Genomic DNA, 24596 nt, shown 5'->3' on the forward strand with positions numbered 1-24596 from the left:
AGGAAAAGAAATGGGAGACAGATTCACATTAATATGTGTGAGTTCATAAAGAGGTTCTCTTTCAAATTCTCCTCCAAAATGTTACTCTGTATAATGAATTGGACTAGCATGTATGCTATAAATGTAGCAACTACTGTAAAATGTGATAAAATTGATGGGTTAACAATCTAGATGAAAAAATCGTGACAAGACAAAATAACAGTGATTTGATCTTTCATGTGAATATTCAGTTCAGTCTGGGATGAGAAGTAACATTAATGATTAGAGGATGTAACTGTCAAAAAATCCTGGGAAAAAACGTAATGGGAAGGAAAATATTATTCAGAACCCAATGCTTGTAATAAGTAAATTATTACCAACTTTGATAAAATTGGACAATTAATATGTAGAAGTGCCACAAAAGCATGTAGAGTCTCTAGCATGCAACATGAGCTGTTGCTTAATAATAGAGGACCTGGTTTAGTGTAAAACTTTTATAAACAACATCTTTTTATATTGTCCTTTACGTTCAGAAAATTACCTCATTTTTCTTGAGATCTTTTCTTAGGGTGTTAATAACATAGTAGAGTTTTTGAAAAGGCTTTTCAGAGATAATCTTCTCAATTTTTAAGGAGTGACTGCACTTCTTGATAGCAGCAATTTTACTTTTAACTGCATGAAAGTTACCCTTGAATATAAAGAGGTATATTAAGGATGTAAATATTACATGGGCACAGATCTATAAGTGACTCTGTGGAGCACATGAAGGGTATGTACAGGTTATTCAGGATTGCTTCTGCTGTTATGCAGATATATATTGAACTGGTAGCTGAGACACTGTCAGACATCTTTGAAAATGTACATAAGTGATAATACACAGGCGATGGATTTTATAGCAATGCTGGAGCCTTTAAGATCCAGAAACACTAATTCAAGCCATGCCCTGGACTCACTCTGAAGACAGTCTTCATGCCTTATCACCCCAGCTGCAAAGAATTAGGCATCCATTAAGCCAGAAAGTTAAAAGCACCCAGCTGTGAGTCTTTGTGTGCTCCTGCTTTATGCACTTATTGTGAGGAGAAACTGTCCTAGGGCACTCACCTTAGCTGAGACTTTGTTTTAATATGATAGTGGTAAACATGTTCTTACGTCTTACAGGAGGATATTTACAACAGAACAACATCTTGTGGGAAAAGCTATTCCAGAATAGATCCGTACAAGAGAGAATGCTTTCCTCCCTGCAAGAGTCTTGGTCTGCATTTATAGAAAATTTATAGTGCACAGATGGGCTCACCAAGAAGCAGAAGTGCCCAAGCAAACTCACACTCTTCACTTCCTGCACAGAAGTGGCCCCGACAACAAATAAATATTTATTTTTCTCATGTGACCTTGCAGGTAGATGGAGTGTATAGAATGAGCCATAAAAACAGTATGGTGAATTTCAGTGACCTCTGATACACAGAGTCACCTAAAATGTCTCAGGTTGAATTGCAATGAGATCTGATATTACCAGCTATTGAGGAAGTTCTTCTCTATCTAGGAAATCCTGCCAGAAATGCAGTCAGCAGAAATTAAATGGTCAGTGAGAAGAAGCCAGCACAGAAGCGACATCCTTCTGTTCCCAAAGGCTACAGTTTGATTCTGTCAGACTTCTTTTTCCTGCTCTAAGCCAACTAATAAAGCTCTGTATAATATATTCAGATTCCTGTGGTAACAGAGGATCTTTCTTTTCTTTTTGCATGACATTTTTTCAAAGTCAGCTTTTTGTGTATGATTTCTGCCTGCCAAATATCTGCCCCATTTGAAATCTATATCTAGCCTGAAACATTTTGTTTTGCCCTCTAGTTGACCGTCTGCGCCAGTGAAAGACATCCTTGTGAAGAAGTGCCCCTTTGCTCCTGTGGTTACCAATACTGTTCCACAGTTTCCAAGGGTGATGCTATTATATTGCTGCAGCCACTCTATGCACCCTATTGAGTAATTTATTGGCCAAGTTCCTAACAGCGGAAAGGCCTGTCTAGAATCCTGCTGAATTTTAAAGGTAGGAATATTGCACTTCATAACAAGCAGCCATTAATGATAACCAACAATATAATTCTTATGGAATTATATCTTGCATATGCATGAAACTCCCAAGCATAATAAAAAGCAAACCAAAGAAGTTAACCTCTTGTGTGCTGTGCTTCCTGGTGTATAATTACAGAATAGTGGAAAGAGCGTGACCCTGTGGCTCTTCAACATTATAATTAGCATTCCCCATACTGAAGGCTATTGTCTGGAGGACAGTTTTGTCTCTCCTCTATTCTGACTTGTGCAAAATTATACCCTTAAATGTGAGTTCATGGCCCTTTCTCAAAGCCAGCCTTTTGTTTTCAGCGTAGCCCCAAAATCAATGGACTGGCAGGATGTGCAGCATACACCCACAGGGTCAGTTTGATGCTCATTCACTAGATACATACAGTGCATTGTAAGGATCTATATGAGATAACAATGATTTTTCACGTTTCAAATGTAGCCACATGAGATTAGGGTATTCGGCACAAAAACGCTGCCAACTCTTTATGTCATCCTATTAATGGTGAGTAGCAGAGTCTGTATGTTTTGCTTGGATTACAGAGCAAAAACCTGTTTCAAAAATCTTCCTGTTTCTCTTCTCATGTATCAATGAAGCTATGCATTATACCTCATTAAAACAAACTAAGGCACCTCATTAGCACTCACCAAGTAGTTTGAATGTCAGAATTTTAACTGTATAATTCTGACATGAAAAGTTTTACCAAAGAAAAGCTCAATTTAATTAAGGAGATACTGACAGGTTTTAGCAAAAGATTAACAATCAGAAGCTCAGAATTTTGCCTAGACTGAGGTCTGATGAAAAATCATGATCCTTATCTCAATCTGTTTTTCCGTTGAAAATTTCTGGCTTTGTTAATGAAGGGGTTTGACTTTTTAAAATTGTTTTTACCATTAACTTTCTTCTCTCCAAGGGGAACGAATGGATCTCCACAGGTACAAATTTAACTGTGGAACAAGTTTCCCTAATTTTGGCACCAAAATAAGTAGTCTTATTTTCAGAAGCAAAGTTCATCTAAAACTCCAAGTAAGCTCAATCAGAGGAAGTCAGCTAGAAAAAACTTCAGCTAGATGCACTGTTTATAAAGCTGTTTTCTTGTGGGACACTGACTGGTACACTGGTGATCGGCACTGTTACAAATTAGGTATTTATTTATGAATCTAACAGGGATTTGGGAGCAAAAAAATTAAGACTCCTGTTGTTGAAAAATCTTGCATTAGATGTTCACAGAGATACTCTATATTAAAAAAAGTAATTTTTCTTACTATTTTTATTTTTCCTATGATGGTGCTGTAAGAAAACATAAAAAATAGTGTCCTTAGATGTCTTTTACTCCATTTATTTTCAGATTCCCAAATAAGTAGGAATATTGTAGTCCAGACCTCTAAATCAACCAACTAAAGCTTGGATACAACTGCTGCTCCTTGCCCTGAAATACCAGCGTTACATGTGTTACTGTACAACTTTATACTAAATTTGCTTCACCTGCCTAGAATGAAAAAAGCAAACAAACAAAAACAAACCCCCCACAAACAAGCAAACAAACAAAAAAACCAAACACTGAGTTTTATTCAGTCTGAGTATTGTGAATACCCATCAGTCTTGAACTGACTTTTTGTCCTTAGAAGACCAAAGAGAAAGCAGCACTGGAAACTGATGTCTACCATCTATCGTAGCAAAGAACTACTGACAACTGACCACATAGAATCACAGAAGGGTGATGCTGTAGGAAGGGACCTTAAATCTCATCTTGTTCCAACCCTGCTGCCATGGACAGGGACATCTTCCTCTAGACCAGACTGCTCAATGGCCCATCCAACCTGACCTTGAACACTTCTAGGGATGAGGCATCAACAGATTCTCTGAGCAACCTGTGCCAGTGCCTCACCACACACACAGTTAAGAATTTCTCCCTAATTTCTAATCTATACCTGTCACCTGTCAGCTCAAAGCCATTACCCCTTGCTATATCACTTCATGCCCTTCTCAAAAGTCCCTCTCCAGCTCTCTTGTTGCCCCTTTAGGTACTAGAACTGAAAGGTGCTCCAAAGTTTTGCCAAAGCCTTCTCTTCTCCAGGCTGAACAACCCCAACTCTCTCAGCCTTTCCTCATGGCAAAGGTGCTCCAGTCCTCTAAGCATCTTCATGGCCTCCTCTGGACTCCCTCCAGCAGGTGCGCTTTTAGGTTCCCTAGATGATACCTGCTCCAATGAACATGATCATGCTCCAAATAATCCTGAAATGCTGCACAGTGTTGGCATTACCCAGAGTCAGAGTTTTGGACCATGCCAAAACCATGTGATGAGTCTTTGTAACATTGGCATAGCATGCATTGTTCTGAAATCAGCTCACTTTTGCCTGTGGTATCCAAGTAGGTGTAGGCAGTGTGTTTAGGGTAGGAAGACAGAATCTGATCATTGAAGCTCTTCCTTTATATGGTACCTTTTGACTCATTTCCCACCTTACTCATAGCCACAGCTGAGTTAAAGTTTGCAATAAATAATTAATACAACAAATTTAGTCTTTTTTTCCTACTCTGCAAGCAAATAATGATTTTTCAAGCAAATTTCTATTCAAATTTATCAAATGCATGCTGCACAATTGTTTCATTACTTCACGGCTGAACACAAGCAGCTCCACAGGCATATGAGATGATTGACTTCTGAAAGGTCATATATACTGCTTAATTGTAGCTAATTAACTAGAAGTTTTAACCTTATTTTCTATGTGAAGGATCAGGAACAAGCTGTACAACTTTCCACCATTTTCCTTCTTTATTTCTGAGACTGGTGCATTACTAATTTTTCTAAGTCCATGAGGTACAATGAAATTATTTTTCCTACTGTGTGTTTTAGTTTTTGCTCTGAAGAGTGAACCTTTCAATGAGCTATAAAATTTTGTTATTGAAATAAGTAATTTATTTTTAGTGTTCTTATAAAAGCTAATAGCCTTTTTGCTGTTGTTTTTCATAATACCATACTGACATACAGCCCTTATGGCTGATGCTACACCAGAACTTTTGTTATAAATTTATGTTAAAAAAAATTACCTGCTTAGCTAATTGAAACAATGATTTCCAATAAATTGACCTCCTTAAAAATACTTTTCTTTTTATTTGAAATCCAAGATTTTTCTCAATGATTTCTTTATATTCTATCAGTCGTACTTTTCTATATTTAGACAGTTAGATTCACGTTTCTGACGAGAAAGTTAGTATTATGAGCTTTTCATAATTTTATAATAAATATATAAATAGCTCATGAGAATTTTTAGCTATTGTGTAAAGGGACTTTTAAGTCATATAGCTAACCCCTCCCAGATTTACTTCTTTTATACAGAAAAAAAGAACTGATATTAAGTTTGTTTCCATTATTTAGTGCTAACTGAAAAAAAAACATAATATTGACCTGGTCTTTAACATCTGAAGTTCCCAATCCAGTGCAGAAGTTAAATGTCTTTGCTCTTCCACTCTGTAATGCAGAGAATGTGGTGGGAACAGAATAGCAAGGCAACTCAGCTGGAAAATGTCTCAGATACATGAAATATTTGTCAAGCAGTTTTCTCATGTGAATATGCCTCTGGTTGGTATATGCCAGTCACTAGAGCATGGCATTTGTTTTATCTTCTGTCCCAAGGATTTATTTTGAAGGAAAAACTGCTGTGTAAGGCATCATAACTGTGGAGACAATAAAGCAGCACTAGTTTAGCAAGAACTCTATCTTTCATAACACTAACAGACAAAGAGTCAAGTTTTAATATTCTCAAAGTCCTTTTGTCAGATAAGAATTTTATAACAAAGGAACATTAAAGCAGGTTCCCTTTCTTCTTCTCTGTTAGATTCATATTCATTATTGCCAACAAGACATAATTTTGCATTTTTTAAAGATACAGACATCAAATATAATGGTTTTGAATTTAAAATTGATAACAACAACTATGATATTAAAAAACATGTTTTCCCCAGATGTGCTGATGTCTCAATAGAATCTTTATGCAGAAAAGGAAATAAGGCACATGTAAGTGTTTATCAGCTCTGCAGCTTACAAAACCATTGTCATGAATAAAGACAGCAAAATATCCACTGGGTGTTATCTGATCAAAAATACTCCACACATACAAATCAAAGCTAGGGGGAAAAAGAGTCATATGAAGATGAAATAGATGAGAAAGCAGCCACATTAGAAAAATGCCACTTATTTAAACAGTTAGGATTTAAAAAAGGCAAAACAAGAGCTAAGCAAATACCCCCTCAGGGTTCATGTTCTCACAAATGGGTCTCTGAACCAGATAAAAATATGTAATGATTCTGTTTTCCAGCATGATGTGGACACTAATCCATATGCAGGACATATTTGAAGGTGTGGGTGGACAAAAAAGAGAGTTAAGGCTAAAAAGGCAAACAGGCAGTAATTAGATTCAATTAATATTACAATTGATGTTACAAAATTAAATAATATTAACATTATGAAAAGAAAGAGCACTGTAGTACACTAATGCATAATACCTGCACCACGCTAATTTACTGCTGACCCATATTTAGTAAAAACAGCATCTGTCTATTACTTGTCTCCTGGGTGAGGCAACAACACAATGCAAGAGAGAGGGCATCTCCTACATGCTGACAAAGTTCCCATGGAAAAGTTTTCCAGTTGCTGACACTCTCCTCTCCAAGATGACCATTCTGGAGCTTGTTTCAGTTCTTATTTGTAAGTTATTTTTGTCTCTGACCATAAAGGTTCCATAAATAGTCCCATCGGTACCGAAACTGAAGAAGCTGGCTCATTTATGTATCCCCTTTGGCTTACTTTCATTCCTAAGGTGTCAATTTCTCATGAAAATTTTCCTGGGGGGTAGACACATGTATTAGCACTCTCCCACCTATATTCTTGGGATTCTAAAGGATATCACCAGTACTCTGGCAGCATATTTATGTGGTTTGTTAACTATTTCCACAAAATATGCAGATATCTGATGATCTTTTTTTGGGGGGTTAATTTTTTGGGCTTTACATTTTTAAGGGTTTTTTATCCAAGCATTTGATCCTAAACAATTTCTGAACAAAAATTACTACCAAGTTTTTTAATAAAACAGAATTGCTGTTACCACATGATACTTTGAGTTCAGTGCCCTTAACATAAAAAGATCTAAAATTTGGAAAATATTGTATTTAAAATAAAAAAAAACTTCATTAGTGCTGGGACAGTCACCACATTTACTTGCCACAGTGATCTTCTAGGAGCTGTTTCTAACTAAAAATAATTCTCTTTCTTGAAGTTGAAGAGGGAAAATCAATAAATGTGGGAGTGGAAATCAGTGCTGTATAATTCTTATTTAATCCTACATATTTCATTTGTACAATGTCATTTTCCCATATACTTTAAAAGAATAATAATCAGTAATCTCTTGATGCACTTAGAGGAGCAGAAATGTTGTCCATATAACTGAATCAAATACGATGGGAAGTCCAACATGCTTGGATAGGCCACCATACTAAAGGTATCTATAGTCTTAAATGCAATAGGATTACCTACTTCCTTGGAAAAATATGAATTAGAGAACGATAGGACCATTCAGGTTAGAAAAGACATTTAAGATCATCAAGTCCAATCCGTAACCCAGCACTGCCCAGCCATTACTAACCCCTGTCCCTAAACAACGTATCTACATATCTTTTAAAGCACTCTGGGGATGTTAACTCCATCACTTCCCTGGGCAGCCTGAGAGAGCAGTTTTGAGAGATGTCAGTGATTTGGCTGGGCTGGAAGGGGCCACAGCTCCTTACCAAAGCTCAAAATGATCTCAAACATGTTGCCTTGTGATTGTTATGGGATTTACATGATACTCATTACGAGCTTGCTTAAAGCAAATTAAGTGGGAAGCAAGACAATACATCAGAGCCAGGCATGCCTTTCCAGACTGAGTTTAAATGGCTTTACAAGGAGGGCAGATCTGGTTGCAATGAAGTATTCACAGTCTGCAGCAGAGTTGTACATCTACCTTTTGGAAGAGTTTCAGGGCATGGCTCAGTTTCAGGGTGACTTATCCCCTTCCCTGGGCAGCTGTGGTAGGGTTTGACCACCATTTTGGTAAGGAAATTTTTTCCAATATCCAAACCTGGCTCAACTTGAGACCATTTCCTCTTGTCCTGTCACTCGTTACTTGAGAGCAGAGACCCAAGTCCCACCTGGCTACAACCTCCTTCCAGGTAGCTGTAGAGAGTGAGAAGGTTCCCTCCCCCCTGAGTCTCCTTTTCTCCAAGGTAAACACCCCCAGCTCCCTCAGCCACTTCTCATCAGGCTTGTGCTCCAGAACCTTCCCTGTTGGAGGTGCCCCGATGGAGACATATGAGTGGTAGAGAAAAATTAGTGAAAAGAAATCAGAAGAAAAAGAAGAAATAACATCAGAATGCACTTACATCGTGGTGTGCTGTGTGCCTGTCAGGACTGTGCAAGTGTTTGTTTCAAAGTGCCTTTACTCCATTGTGCAATGGTTTTATTATTAGTACAATATATTTTATTATGTATATATATATGTATATATATTATATATATATTATATATATTATATATAATATATATTATATATTTTTTATATATATATATATAATTATATATTTTATTATGTAAAATGTATTGTTCCTGGTACTGTACCCCTGCTACCCTTTTTCCTATTGGTTCAATGTAAGCCCTCTCCTTATTCATCCTACCTGCTTCACCTGTTCTTCCCATTTGTCCATGTTTAGACAGTTCCACCCCTTGTTGCTGTGATTTGCCACTCCTGGAATACTCCTCCCAGTCTCCACTCTTTGTTCCAAAAAAGTGCCTGCTTTCCCTATGAAAGCCGGTGTCCATGTTTAATAAACGTTCATTCTGTGTCACACTGTGACTCCGCGCAGAGTGATCCTTTCTGGGTCTTGCATAAAGGGGGTTACAGCTCTACCCCCATCACTTCCCCAGCTCTGTTTCGCTTTTGCTCCAGCACCTCACTGTGTTTCTTGCTGTGAGGAGCCCAAAAATGAACCCAGGATTTGAGACGTGGCCTCACCAGTGCCAAGTACAGAGGGATAATCACTGCCCTGGTCATGCTGGTCACATTATCACTGATATCACCCAGGATGGCCTTGACCTTCTTGGCCACACGCTGTCTCATGTTTAGATGTTGCCAACCAACACCCCCAGGTCCTTTTCCATTGGGCCATTTTCCAGCCATTCTGCCCCAAACCTGTAGCACAGCCTGGGGTTGTTGTGACACAAGGGCAAGACCTAGCATTTCACCTTACTGAATCTCATACAGTTAGCCTCTGCCCATCTAGCCTGTCCAGATCCCTTTTCAGTGCTGCTTCCTCCAGCAGGTCAACACTCCCACTGAATTTGGTGTCATCTGCAAACTTACTGAAGGTGAACTCAATCCCCTCATTCCAATCATCAATAAAGATATTAAACAGGACTGGCTGCAACAAAGAGCCCTGGGGAATCTTCCTAGTAACAAGCTGCCAGCTGGATGTCACTCCATTCACCACCACTCTTTTACCCAATGTAGTGTAGCCATCCAACACATGAGCATCCAGTTTCTTCTGGAGAATGCTGTGGGAAACAATGACATAGGCTTTACTACAGGATTATTATTTATCAATGTATGATTTGGAAGTGTAGTATCACAGTCAACTTTGGAACATAATTTTTTATTCCACAAATGCTATGGAAGAACCCAGGCAATGTTCAACATCTTGCATTGAAAACTTAGAGAATGGGATGGTTTGAATGCATACTATGTAAGCCAACGTGTGTCCAAATCAAAAATTTTTAGCTTTCTTTTGACGATGTAAACACCCTTTTGAAGCAAGAAAACTTGTGTTATAAGCAGTTATCTATGAATGAAAAGAAACATCTGGCACAGACTAATGCAGCATCAAATAGTGTGGACGTCTTCAGAGAGACACCACCAACATAGGACCAGGACCCTAAAAGTGACCACTAAGTCTACGGAAATCTCTTTTGCATCTAAATCTGTAAATAGGCAGCAAATGATAACAAACAGACTCAACTAAATCACAATTAGCATTTATATATGCTAAACCTCATAGGTGTCTCTTAATGTATTACATTAATGCTATGTCTCCTCCAGCTCCTGTGTTCAGGACACAGGGAGAAGATGGTGTGGAGATGGTAGGGAGAAGCTGAGTGTGGAGTTACTCTGAGATTGTCTCTGTATGATGATGATAGGGATTGTCTATAACACTTATTTTTGGTGAGTTTTTCCTCTTTTTTTTTAAGAAAAATGTAACTTTGTATAGTTTATGCAGATCAGAATGTATTCGCTTTGCGTATCAAAGGCAAAAGGCCAGTGAACTGCAGTTAGTTGTAAGTACAGTATGTTATATTTTATTAATATAGTATATTTACAATCCACCACACCAGTTATGATTTACTCTCCTGATGAAAAACAGGGAACGGAAAGGTATCATAAGAGGAAAAAGACAGGAAAATGGAATGGTTATTGCAGGGGTCAACATTAAGTCTGTGACAGGCTAAGGGAAGGAGGCACCAGTTCTGGACTTTTATATTTCATCACAAATCATTCTGTTTTGCCCGGAGCCCATGACACTGGAAGTCAACAACCTATGATCCTTTACCCCAGACCCCCAGGACCCTGAAGCCTGGTATCTTTTTCAAAAGTTCAACTCATGACAGTTCCTCCTTCTTGCTCCCTGTTTGAAACTGAGGGGAGTTTTTTTCTCCAATAACAGTTGAAAGACTGTGTTTTCTAAATTCAAGCCTTCTAAATTCAAGCCTCTAAAACAATGTAAAGCAGAGGTACCTTAACATCTAAAAGCAATCTGCAGAGGACTATAACATCTGAAGATACTATGCTGTGGCAGACAACTCATTTACTGCGGGTAGTATGGGCAGTACAGCTAAGGTTCCCTGAGTCTCTGCAGTGTAAGACCTTGTTTTCAACTGTTTATGAGTCTGCCAAATACATTTGCATTCATCTTTCTCTATGAAGTATGTTCCATTTTACTTTCCTTGCCAGAATGTAAGATGAGTTGTCTGTTTGCATCTGGAAATAATCGGTTCAGTCACCTGTCATAAAAGAACAAAGAAAACTGAGTTTTAACAAATGAGAAATATGAAGGAAGTATTATAACGGGCATCTCTTGTCTCACAGAAGCATCTAGTACCTCCTCCTGCAGGTCCTCCCACAGCTGTAACCCCTGCCAGCTCTCATCAAACTGGGCTTGTAGGCAGTGCTGTGACACTCAATAGCTTTGAAACAGTGCTGATGACTAAGATAAGGCAAACTACATAAAATGCTGGGTATTAAAGATAGAACTTCTTTTGCTATCTACTTGCCAAATATTGCTGATGCACCTGTTTTATGTTCAGAGTGGGAAGACAGTCAAAAAGGAAGTGGCTAGTTTTAAAAGAGAAGCAGCGCTTTCAGTTTCTCAAAATAGCCCAGATAGAGAACTGGGTAATAAGAATACGTTACTGAGTAAATGTGTGTTTGAAAAGTGCTTGGACGTTTTTTCATTGTCACACAAAAATAGTATATGCAATGTTTTCAAAGAATAAATTCATTTTTACTAGTCTGGAGTGCTTCTTATTTACATCTACCACTGGCAGCCTAAGGTGCTGCTTTGGTGACAAGTGGGCAAGGTTTGTGAGAAAGCCTGTAGCGAAATTCATTATATTAATTGCCCTTTCCCCCCCGATTTTCACTGCAGTTCTCACACAGATGCAACGGAGAACACTCAAGATGCTAGTGTACACAAGCTAACATCCTCTGGCATACAGATTTTCTAAATGTGAAGGCAGTTTTTCTAGGCAACATATTAATTTCCTCAGTACTCAACAGGAATGCTGGCTGCAACTGCACTGCAGGTGGGGAAATTATAACAGGTCAGAAACTTGTAGAAGCATTAGAGAGTAGAGGAAAATGTTGGTCACTGGTAAAAGAAACCTCCATTAGAACATGAAAGTGTGCAATATCCTGGGATGTTAGGGACAAGGAAAAAAAGCATTCAGCATGGGACATATCTGCTCTTCTTTGCTGGCTGAATCCAGTTAGATGGTACACAAAAGTGTCTTATAATGAAGTGAACAAAGATTTTCCACACCTACTAGGGTGGTAACCCTGGAGCTATGAAAGAAAAAAAAGAATCTCTTAGAAACCGCAGAACACTTGTTAGTACTTTAAAGCCTGGAGAAAAGGTTTTTATGTTGGCTAGTTGAAAGAGAAAAGAGAACTTACTAAGAAGTATGGTATGAATTTTTTAACATTTTTTTTTCTTTTCAGTTTGACCACGAGTCCCTCTGAGCAAAGCAGAATCTTTACAACCTGTGAGTTTGGTTATAGGGGTAAAAAAGAGCATAAAATGTGTGGCATTTGTACTAGAAAAGGAGTCTTGATTCATTCCCACACGTGTATATAATACCTATACACCACAGAAGTACATAACGGAATCACATCATTTTGTCTGTAGGTAAATACAGAACTATAAGGTAAATGTGGTGATTCCACTGCCTTATGAAGCAAAAACAGTTGTAAAGACTGATGACTCTGACAGGCAGACTGCTTGGTGCGGAGATTTCAAGTCTGCTAAGCAGACAAGTTCCTGAGCCTCCCCACAGCACATGGGAACCATGCAAAGGAAGGGACTGAGAAGGAGAAAGGACAAATCCCCAGAGACAGCCCTAGAATCATTAGAGGTGTGGACCAAGCATAGCATTCACAGGAAAATGTCAACACTGTGGAACCAGGAAAAGGAAAGGGATATTGTTGGTGGTGCTGCTCTTCGATGCAGCTACAGAGCTCTGCTGAGAAGTGAATCCAGAGAAGATTAACACACCAAAAAGTTTACATCTCTTGTAAAGCCTTATTTTTCTCTCTTAGTTAAAATCCTACCCAATTTGATATGTTAATAAACATTCATTCCGCATATGGAATTTAAAAGCAAGAATCTGCTTTCAAAAACACACACAGCATCTGGACATGCTCCATATAGAAAATCAAATAAATAGCTTGGGGGAAAAATATTCAATTTAGAACAGAGATGTGTCTAATGTTTAGAGCACCAGGTTTTTTTCGGGATCATCTCAACTCCAGAATATGCCATCTGAGGGTTCCTCTAGTTTTCAGGACTAAGGGCCAAACTTGGGATCCTTTCCCTTTGAGGATATGGATATTTAAATGATATTCTCTGTCTATGTGCTTAATTTCCTAAAGGTATGCAAATGCCTTGTGACACTGAGAAGGCCAGAAGACATTTCTCACTATGCCTTTGAGATGTGTCTGGCAGTCTGTAGAGAAGGTACCATACATTCTTACCATTTTCAATTGCCAACTCCTGGCACCCCCTAAAAGGACGAGCTCGCACTTTCAAAGTTCTCCTGTGTACTTGACCCAGCTCTTTATTTGTTCTTCAGTGAATCGTCTTGTGCTGAAAGCTGCAAGCAGCTGTCAGAGATGCAGAGAATAAGGACTGCCGTGAAATTCTCCCACCTGTATCCTTCTCCAGCCTGTACCCTCACTTCCTGATGCTGAGTGGTGTCCCCAGCTTGGCCATGAACTCTATCTGCCTGTGGTACACTAGCAAGATTGCAGGTATTCCTATTAGAAAAAAAAGCTGGAGACAACTCTTAACTGTGTCTTTGAATGTGGCTTTTTTTTCTAACATGCACAAGAAGCAATATACTTAATAGGGTTTTTTTAAGAGATGTTTGGATTCTTCAGTTTTGGGATACTTTTTAGGCTCTTGTAATACATGCTGAGGTGTGAGACTGAATGCAAGCTGGGCATTTGGGGATGGTAATGATCTGCAGGCAGCATTTCTATCTGGAACTGTAAGGAAATTGCACAGAGACCCAGATCACCAATCCCTATAGATCAGTTCCTTGATATCAATGGGGAAAGACTGACCCACATTATGTAAGAATCATAATCCCAATTCCCCAGATGTCCAATGACACCGAGAATCTGAGGTCTGGAATGCTCAGATTTAACCTTTTCCCTGTAGTTTTGTAATTTTAGGATGTGAAATTCATCAGCGTTAGTACCTCCATCCCTCACACTTTTCTTTAAGAAATTATTTGGAAAAGAAACTGCTATCTTTATAGAAATCTGAAACATTAGAAAGATATTCAGAGAACTCATTGTTGTAGTTAAAATAGAACTAAAATAAAACCAAGTATTCTCTCACTTAACAAGCACACTGATAAAAAATCACTTGCAAGGGTTTTTAACATAAAAGGCTACAAGAGCCTAAAAATGTTGCTGTCATTTTTGAGAAGCACAGTCTCCTTTGAGCCTGAAGAGACTACTGAGTGCTGTATATTTTACCAAAAGCCGTGGCTAGCATAGCATATTATCAGGATTATCTGCCTTTCTTTCTAAGCACATTGTAGCCCTTGTGAATCACACCAACTACTTTCTCTGCCATGATTTCATATACCAGTGGGCTGAATTATTCACTCTCTGCAATCTGAGTTTGCACAAATTCTTTCAAAGAAATAAAAAGGGGGGCTGGTGAGGCTGGTGAAGGGAGAATGAGGGACAAGATTAAGTCCATGAAACATGCTGGGAGGCTCTTGAAGATTCTTGTGTTTTGATGTGGTAAAAAATCCCAGCTTATTATACAGCAAGATAATCTTTAACAATGATGATAGCTAGTTAATAGCTACACTGAGCACAGTGAAAGGAAAAGTGGAGTGGGAAAAGCTGACTGTCTGCCTCAGATTATTTTTATTTGGAAGCTACGTTATTTTTTTGTTAAAGCTACGTATAAAATTTTTTCACATGGAGCAAGTTTAATCTTCTCCAGATCTGTGAACCATGGTTAGCACCAAGGTGTTAATCCAGAAACCTCCCTTGACACTGCTTTTTATTTCAACTGGGAAGATTCCTTTTACAATTACACTGCAATGATGGAGTTAGCAGGGTCAGAGGAGGTAGCATGAGAGATGAGAAACAAGCATATGTGACAACCTCCAGGAAACCATTTACATGCACAAAGCAAAATGTTTCCAAAACTAAGAGCCGTGCAAGTTTGACAAGCAAGTATGCAAGCACAGTTGTTCTGAAAGCTGGGCTGCCTTCAACAGATGGGCTCCCTCCGAACCAGAATAGGGGTTTCTTTGCTGGTAAAGGTCAGAAGTGAGCTACCGCGGACACTGGTGGAGGGAAGAACATGGGACACTACCTTTCAGGTTGGTGTCACTCCCAAATTTTGGTCAGTCTCCATGCAGGGAGGAATTAATAGCTGTAGCAGGCACTGGTCTTAAGTGATGGTAGTGCACATAGCTTGCACTACCTTGACACGCTCGCAGCCTCCAGCATAGTTTGCAATTCCAAGGCCATTTTTCCTGAGCAGGAGTTGTGCACAAAGACAATCAAAGGTTTAGAATGAAAAAACTGTTTTCAAGCAGTCTAAACTCACAAATTATTATAATGTACAAGGGCAGCGAGAGAGGTGTTCACCTGTCAGTCTGCTGCATTTAAGACACGAGCCTATCTCCACTCTTCCATGCACTGACTTTAAAAAAATTACATGGGTGAAAAAAAACCAACAAAAAACACAACATCTTTGCTACAGAGACATTTTTAACAAGTATTCCAGAAAGAGCACCAGCTATCAAAAAGGCTGCCAGGACCAGAAGGAGCCATCAATCGAACAAGTTTACATTTCAAAGTTTTTTGAGAACAGTGAAAATGTCTTTACTCTCCTTGATGGGAAAACTGCAGTGCTATAGGAAAGTATCTATTTGCTGCTCCTCACTGAAATGCAATTCTCTGAAGCAGTCCTTTAACCGGTGATGGTGCAAGAATGTTAGATGTACATATATATATATATATATATATACGCATGTACATATACATATATAAAAATATATATAAATATATATATTATATATATAAAATAGCTCTCCTGAGAGTTCTGCTCGGAGCTGCTTTAAGATCATGGAGTCAGTCTGTTCTCTTTTCCTTTTGTATATGCTATTGTTCAGCTCTAGAGTTTCTCTTTGATATTGGAGATGAACCGGTTAATTTTTTAAAAGCCTTTCCTGATAGTATTTAAGAGATGGCAGAGTGTATTTGTCTAATTTTGACATTTATCAGATAATTCAGTCAAGTTCCCTCATGTGACACAGCTTCGTTCTCTCAAAAAGAACCTGCTGCAAACAAAAGGCCATAGTATATTGTACAGCATCACTGCTCACAGATGTTTCAGAATTAAACTGCTAAACCTCCCTTGCCCTGTGAAACCTGGAAGAATACAAAACAAACAAAAAAAATGGAATTACTCTTAACAAGCTGTACTTTCTGTATCTGTGCTACTCATTTCATCTCTGTGCTTGATTTTTTCTGAGTCATTTGAAAATGATTAGGCAGCTCAAATAATTGTTTCCTGGGTATATTAGCAGCACTATAATTGTCATGTTTAAAGCTAAAGTTGGTAAAGACTGTAGTCTACTCTGGAATATTCAAACTTCCAATATACAACAGCTCGCAGATAAATATTTTGAAACTTTTATTACTAGTTTCCCTAGCAGTTCTTTTCTTTGTTTCTTTGACAGGACCCCAGATGGATTCAGTCTGACGCTGTTCTTTATTACCCAATGGCACTGCCTGAACTCTGGATGGAAAGGCTGTCATCTTGCCTTTGGCCAGCATCTTGCAGTTGCTACCATACGCTGGCTGTTGCACACTCTCCTCTTCTGGGTGGCAAGGGTAAATGAGAGGCCTTACTTCTTTTGACATGCAAAAAAGAACAAATGCCATCCACTACAATATATAATTTCTGTGAGCGCAGTCACAGCCCCAGACTTATTGAAATAAGTTATACTTGGTATAATTCATTGGGGGCAGAGGGGGGAAGTTATCAGCTACCATGCCAACAGTCTTTGTAAATACCATTGGTTTTCAATGAACTCTTTTTGACCCTCTGGTCTGAGGTTGCTGTTGTGTGATGTACATAATTCTCTCAACACTGGTCCATTACTTCTACTCAGGGCTGGGGGTCAAGCCTGTAGTGTAAAGTCAAAGAGAATTAGCAGCCCTATCAATAACCAGCAGCAGGACTGCAGTCCAAATGATAGACCATAAAAATTCAAGGAAAGATGAATAAAAAGTGAGGAAACATGCATGTATATTCTATAGTTTGAGCAGCTGCTGCGGACTATCAACATCATCAGGAGATCTCAGTGCATTAGCATAAATTCAAATGACAAATGCACAGTGCTATTCAGAGACTCATTAATTTGCAATGGGTGCAGTGCTCATGACATATTAGTGAAAAATTCAAATGTCTTTGTAGCATTGTGAGTTTAGTTGTGGGACCTAAGTTGCTAAAATGAAAACGTGTGCAATTTTTTAGCAGTTTATTAAATTATGAAGTGTGATAACTATATCTGTGCGTTTTTTTAAGCAGATGAGGTCCAGCGTGCTCCAGCACCAAATTGCACGGTTTGTGTTGAAATCTCCTGTCAGACAAAATCTGAGCTGGAGCTGAAATACCAGCTAGGTACTGGCTGCTGCAGCATGCAGGCTGAGATCTCCCCCTTCTGGGTGAATGGCATTGCCACTGAGAAAAAAGGAAAATTCACTTCTTTCAGGGCTTCTGCTTTTTATTCCCCAGTCTTCTCTGCCACATTAGCCACCGGTTGTTTTGCACAATGATTAGAGGAGACATGATAGCAGAAATAAAACAATGCTGTATTATTATGTGTGAGCATGATAGTTTCCTCTGTCACTCCTTATGCACAAACATAGCATGTACATGTAGGATAATTAAACATGTATGGAAAACCTTAACTGGGAGTAACTCATCTTGAGCTATGGCTTTGTTCATCTGCAAAAAACGGAGAAAGAGAACATTTACGTTTTTGTGGGGAACAGCCATAGTACTCTTTCATAACATTTAGACCAAGCTTGTAATTATGACATCTGAAAACTGAAATATGCCTCAGTGCCTTGACTCTGTCCTGTCTGTGCAGTTCTGACACACTGCTGTATCTTTCCGACCTCGATGAACACTGTAAACTCTACCATATATTTTTGCTTCCTCTTGGACCTCTATCTATATCTTTGTCTGGCCCTGAGTTTAAATGTTTTTCTATCCACCTGGCTGTCACATCTAGTGTGAGCTTCCTTTACCAGAAAAATATACTGTAAGATAATTGCTAGTACTTTTTCTGAAGAATAAAAACCTTAGTTTTAAAATACAGGAGCCACAATACCTAACTTGCAAAAAATAGCTTACATTTTCAAAAGCACTAGATTTTAGCTGCACAACCTCTGAAAAATTTTGAAGCAACCTGATTTTTGGAGATAGGGGAAATAACTGCCAGTTGCACGTCCAAACCCATTAGTTGTTCTTGAACATTTGAGCGTCTCTGTAAAACACAATAATATTTTATATATACACCAGTCATTAGGTAGTACAATAATAAGAGCCCTAATAAGGTTTACAGCATCTCCTAGCATATGTCACACCTCAGAGTGAAAGGAAAGCTATTTCTCACTCTGACTTCTCATCTGTGTCATGCCACCTGCCACATAGGATATGGTATATCACAGCTCAAAAAACAAAAAAAGACCATAAAATAAGAAATGTCATGCCTTTTCCATCCCTTTGAGGAGTAGCACAATTCCTCTGAGCCACTCTGTGTTCAGATAATCACAATGCTTGCTAGGTGACCTGAGCTGCCAGTGAGCTAAAAACAGGTGGAAAGTGCTTTGCTCTCTCCACATATGAAAGAAAAGCAGTCAGCACACCACCAAACTAAGACAACAAATCACTATAAACTGGCTTAAAGCTATAGTTCCCAAGTTGCACAAATGGATTAGGATACTCATCTGACCTCAGCTTCTACCCTCCTCCAAAGCCTTCCCAGCTAGACACCTGGGGTGAGATCATAAAAACTTCATGAACCTCCCATTACAGTCAGTTGAAGCTTCATCGTACCTGAACATCACACCCTAACATTTTCATTAATCTTGCCCAAGACCTGACATGAATGTCCACATCTCTTGGACCTGAGTTACTGCAGTCACAAGGAAGGATTTTGAGGAGGAGAGAACAGATGCAACGGCAAGGTGTGATGCTAGCAAAGTGTGTGTCTGGGTGTGCAGATGTTGGGACTGTCTTGGGGCCACAACATTCCTTCCCTCTCCAGGTTTCAGCCAAGAGAAGTGCTAAAAATCTAGCATAACAGTCAAGACTGGACCTACAGTTATTTTAGACACAGAAGAACAAACACTTAGCTACAAAGGCTGCTCCAGGGGATCACAAAAAAGAAAGAGCCAAGAGCAAGCAGAGTTATGTCTCCATGGCCCCAGCTGGTTGGAAAGCACAGCAGCTATCCCTGAATTCTCCTTTCCCCTTCACCACCGAAATGCTGGTGTTAAGCAACAAAGCAGGCCTGCCAGATATTTCAGGTACAGAGTCACTGTCCTGACCAGAGCTGATAGGACAGCTGAAGGTCCTTCTCCAGCAAAGAAATACTTCAGTGGTCCTTCACTGACTCTGTCTCTCCAATATTTCATTCCCTCCACTCCACCCAAGATAAGACAGGAGCCAAGAACATGGTGCCATGGATGATTGGCTGGTGGATCGCCTGTGTCAGCAGGATACTAAAGGTTAAATGCCATGGGATCAGAGGAGCCTGGAAATTAATGAGTTGCCCTTCTCCTCCTATTACGCATGTCAGGATTGAGTCCACTAGCTAAATGTCACTTACACAGACTTCTGTGGAGAGATGAAATTTTATTTTGTGTGTGTCTCTCAAAAACCCAGTTAGAGGAAATAGGGCAGAGGTGGTATTTCTTATGAGAAACAACTTTCCTTCATTAGCAGGCAGGACTGCTGGAAAACAGTGCTTGGTTTAAACTAGACCACCTAATCTCTGCAACCAATTGTACAGGTCTTCCTGTGTTTACAAGTTCACTTGATATTTAGGCACCGGTAGAGAAAACTTTTTGTACCTGATCAAGAAAGCAGTCAAAAGAAAATCTTAATTGCAAAGAAATTTTTTTCCATACCACAAAAGGTAGGATTTTGCTTTTGTTTCAGAAAAGCCCCAGTCTTTTTTTCACTTTGGGTTTGTGTGGTTTTTTACATCACACCACCCAAGAGGCTAGCTGCTCTGAATTCTGTATTTCCAGGGATGACACTGATTTCAGGAACATATTCCAAGAAAAGGGACCTCATAGACAGTTGGGTGGCTGTCTGGGTAGCAACAGCACTCAAATGGGCAAGTCCCATCTTAAAATCCTACAAAATTATTATTACCTTCAGAAGAATCCCAGAAGAGGGAGTTTGATAAAACAAATGGAAAATTAGGTTATGGCTACATGCAGGCAGAACCAGCCAACTCCCTTCCAAAAAACAAATGTCATAAGTGGAAAAACTCTGGTCTGAGCTTTCACACCAATGAAAATCCAGTCAGTCTGCCAGCTTCAAAAGTAAAACTTGGTCCAAAGTCGTTACGAAAAATGAGGTGATAATATACTTAAGCTTATGACACTGTTTGTGTTAACATCTTTTTTTTTTTTTTTGTGCAGAACATGTTTGTATTTCAATTGACAAAGTATTTACAATGAGATGAGATATACTCACCACCAAGGGCAATTAATTCAGGGTTATAAAGCTTGTGTTTCAGAACAGGCATGAATAATTCAGTGTTAGGTTGTTTAAGTGTGTTTTGTAAAATAGAGCTGCAGCTTTTGTTTTTCTTGAAAGCTTCTGTGGAAAAAAAAAAAGGTGATTTTTTTGGTTTTTCTTTTTCTCATCACCCATGGGAAGAGTAGTGGCCTTTGATGTTCCATACTGACCTGCATTTCTTGCTTGTTTCCCACTAAGTTGAAGAAAATACAATTTAAAATGAGAGTATTAAGAAGTAAGGAGTGCAACACTATCCCTTTGTGTCACAGCCTTTCAAGTACCACAGGTTGTGGTACTTCAGACTGCTTTAATCATGATCAGCATTGCCAGATTGTCATTTTTTATGATGCTGATGAGCAGAAGTGCACACACACATAAATGCAGTATTTTCTTTTGAGTGTAAGTCTAACCTGGTAAATGAATTTGTGTAGCCAAAGGGAAGGTGTCTGTGTGGTATCTCTCCATCTGTGCTTCAGATGCATCATGTTACTTTCATGCTATTCCATAGGCTACATGTTTAAACAAAAAACAAACCTGGGTAGCTGCTGGATGACTGAACTGACTGATTTTGCCTGAAGCTGTCATCACCACCTGAACTGAAGAGAGAGCAAAAAGGAGGAATTTTTTTTTTGTAGTCTTTACAAACTGGTGGCATAGTTGAACGCACATTCAAAACACAGTCCCTGTTAGTGGCTGGATGGGCAGGGCCCAGTTAAGGGAGAAACTATGACCCTCCTTATGGTTCCATCATGGTCTTCAGAACTCTCATATTTGAAGCCACTTGTTGAGTATTTTAAATCAAGAAGTAGCAGAAAATCAGAAACAATACACCAGAGAAGTGGAAATTGCCTCAAGTGAAGTAGTAAGGCATTAGCTCAGATAATCCACATTCATAATGCAAACTTTGCTGAATTTGAGGGTCCCACCAAAAATGTTCTTGCAGCACAGGACAGGCACTGCCAGTTGTGCCAGTCTTGGTAAGTATTGTGTGCACGGAAAAGCAAACCACTCCAAATGGGTAACACGGGAAACAGCCTTCAGTTTTTTTGTTATGTGCCTAAAATCTATTAAAGCAGTGAAACCTTCTGGTACTTTTGTGGTAGCTGAATTGAGCCTTCTTGAGCTAGGCTAATAATGAATGGAGAGCTGACTGGAGGTGACCTCTATATCTGTCCAGACCTCTCCACTTAAGAGAGAGGGTAATGTATGGTGCAGCTGAAACACTGGATTTTCACACTTTTTGACCAAATTCCTTTGTGTAAGTAAGCCATGAGACTTCTGAGAAGGAAAGAGAGTATGTGCACGTCTTCTCTATCATGACTCAGACCATATCAAGCTCATCTACACCTTTTCCTGGGGAGCTCCACATAGATCCATAGAGGTCATAGAACCCTTTAGGTTAGAAACAGCCTCTGAGATCAAGTCCAACGATTAACCCAGCACTGCTGGGTCCATCACTAAACCACGTCTATAAGTGCCACAAGGAATAATATATATGCTCACATGAGAGCACAGCCCAGGAAGGTTACAGACAAATACTGAGCCTGGTAACTCAGTGTTTTCAGGATAGTCTTTCATATTTCTGTAATGAATAAGAGAACACAGCAGTAGACAGGGCAAGGCCCACATCAGTTTCTCGCCATGGGAAAAGGACAAATGGGAATGTCAATATTGAATATTTACAGTAAATTGTGTAGCTTATTCAGGATGTCTGCAAGGGTAATGTGATTAAGGATTATGATTCCAAGGGAAACGAATGTGTGCCCCAAACCAGCATTTTTCTTTAGAAAAAACATCTTTAATTGTTACCTCGATAGTACTTCTTGTAAGGTTGATTTATTGTTTTCCCTAGAGTGATAAGTCTTGAACAAATGATTGGATGCTGTAGTGAATGGCAGTGCACAGCAGATTTGTTTTCTCTTTAGCATTATGTATTTCTTCTCTTTATGCAGCAGCATGAGAGCATCTGAGTGAAATGCCCAGACCTTGTGCGTTTTAGGATTGCTGGCTTATGGAGGGAGACACCAAGTGCTGGGAGAGTGTGGGAAGAAACAAATTGAAAATCAGCCAGTGGGAAACAGAGAAGAAGGCATTTTTACTGCACTGTGTTTACAGCTTGTGCTTTCTCAGATCCTAAAAAATCCACTGTTTTGCCTACATGTCTGCAAGACATTATAGTTCTACCATGCGTATCAGTGCACAGTTATTAAAGTAATAGCTTCTCCAAGCTAATGTGTGATGAAATTCAGGTTTGGAATTGCCTGAAAATTCCAGAAAAATGGAAGATTTAATGAAAGGTTCTTCAAATTACTAAACCTGAATGGTGAATTTGCAGCCTGCCCATTCTTAATGCTTTTAATTCTGTATGACAGAATTTTATATTCTAAAGTGCATTAAAAACCTGTAATCTAAGAGTAAGCTATCATAAAAGAAAGGATGTGTCTGTGTTTGTGTCTCTGTGTCTGTGTTGTCTGTGTGTCCTGAGCTCAACTCTTGAGTTTGGAAAACAGCTGACATATAGAGCAGCCACGAAATTGCAGCAAGGGCAGTTCAAGATATTCTGGGGTACAGGTATTGGGGGAGAAATAACATTTAGAGAACTATCTCCTTTATTTCTTTCTTTTCCCACCAAGGAATGGTGCTCGTTTGTGTTGCCAGACAGGGTTGGCTGTGGAGGGGTTCTGTGCCCTTGGTGCTACAAATACCCCATTAGCCCATTTGGGAGTCACAGACCATCTGCATCAATCATCAGGGAAACACCACCAGTTTCAACTGCGACATCCTTTCTTCCTCACACTTTTAGAATTATTTTTAATGTTAGAATAAGTTAAAATCCAAGCCATAATGGCTACAAAATGCATTCAGAAAACTGAATTTACATCTTTTTCAAAAAGTCATAAAAACATTCTTATTACGTATGTTCAAAAATATAGAACAGGGCTTTTGTAAAGCCCCTTTATTTTGTGATAGCTTGTTTTCATCTGTATTACTGTAGTCTTCTCAGCCTTGTTTTGCTAACGATGCCATTGCCTTTGTTTTCATCACGCCTCTTCATTATATTAATTATTTTCTGTGTTTCTTCACCTATCTTCTGCGATTAAGAAACTCCTCTATCGTTTGTAGTGTGATAGAATTGTAATAAAATCCGCATATATGGTTCACTATTGTCTTGTTTAATAAAAATGAACTCCTAGACAATTTGTAATACTGCATTTCCCAGCCTGTAAAACATACACAGTGCAAGAAGTCATGTGAGAAAGAAGACTATATTTACAACACCTCCAATAACAAACCTGCTGCAGAACTCACTCCAAAGCCAGTCTAAACATGACAGCACTTACTAACTGAGCCACAAAAGATAATCATCCTGATTATGAAATGCTTCAGAGTGTAACCATTTTTGTAGTCCTACTGCTACTAGCTGAAATACTGGTGAAAATAGTGAAATTTGTTATTGATTTTGATCAAAAAAAGTTTCTAAGGTCAATATAAGGAAGGTACTGTAGCTTCACTTTAATATAATTAGACATGATTATTGCTTTTCAATGAATAAGTAATGATAAATCTAATAGCTCAAGATGCTAAGAGAGACTGGATTACCATCTTTGTAGGCTTGGTCTAGATATCATTTTTGTAAAGACCCAAAGGTATGAGCTCACAAGAGGTAAGTTTGGGTTTGAATAGTAAACACATCAGCTGTTTCACAGATGTTTCCCATATACATAGACTCATGCTCCTCATCCCTGCAGATGTAGAAAGGCTTAATGCCTTCACAGAGGGATTCATCATCACAAATCATCTTTGCTTCTGGACCTGAAGAGATTCAAACTGGTGTCACCAGGCTTATGGTAGCATATGTCTCAGCAGATGTTTTTTTTCA

At 38.9% G+C, this 24596-nt stretch overlaps 1 long non-coding RNA gene across 2 annotated transcripts; it reads left to right on the forward strand.

Moving 5' to 3' along the window:
• Nucleotides 1-1829: 1829 nt before the first annotated feature.
• LOC116781232 lies at nucleotides 1830-22786 on the forward strand. 2 transcript variants are annotated; one of them, XR_004354825.1, is made up of 6 exons: nucleotides 1830-2020; nucleotides 12352-12395; nucleotides 13282-13366; nucleotides 13482-13659; nucleotides 16629-16782; nucleotides 22669-22786. It is a non-coding gene; the product is annotated as an uncharacterized LOC116781232 (long non-coding RNA). The 2 variants fall into 2 exon arrangements; XR_004354824.1 differs by lacking the exon at nucleotides 22669-22786 and having other exon boundaries at nucleotides 16629-17733.
• Nucleotides 22787-24596: the final 1810 nt, after the last annotated feature.

Source organism: Chiroxiphia lanceolata, chromosome Z (assembly GCF_009829145.1).
Source record: "Chiroxiphia lanceolata isolate bChiLan1 chromosome Z, bChiLan1.pri, whole genome shotgun sequence".
NCBI lineage: Eukaryota > Metazoa > Chordata > Aves > Passeriformes > Pipridae > Chiroxiphia > Chiroxiphia lanceolata.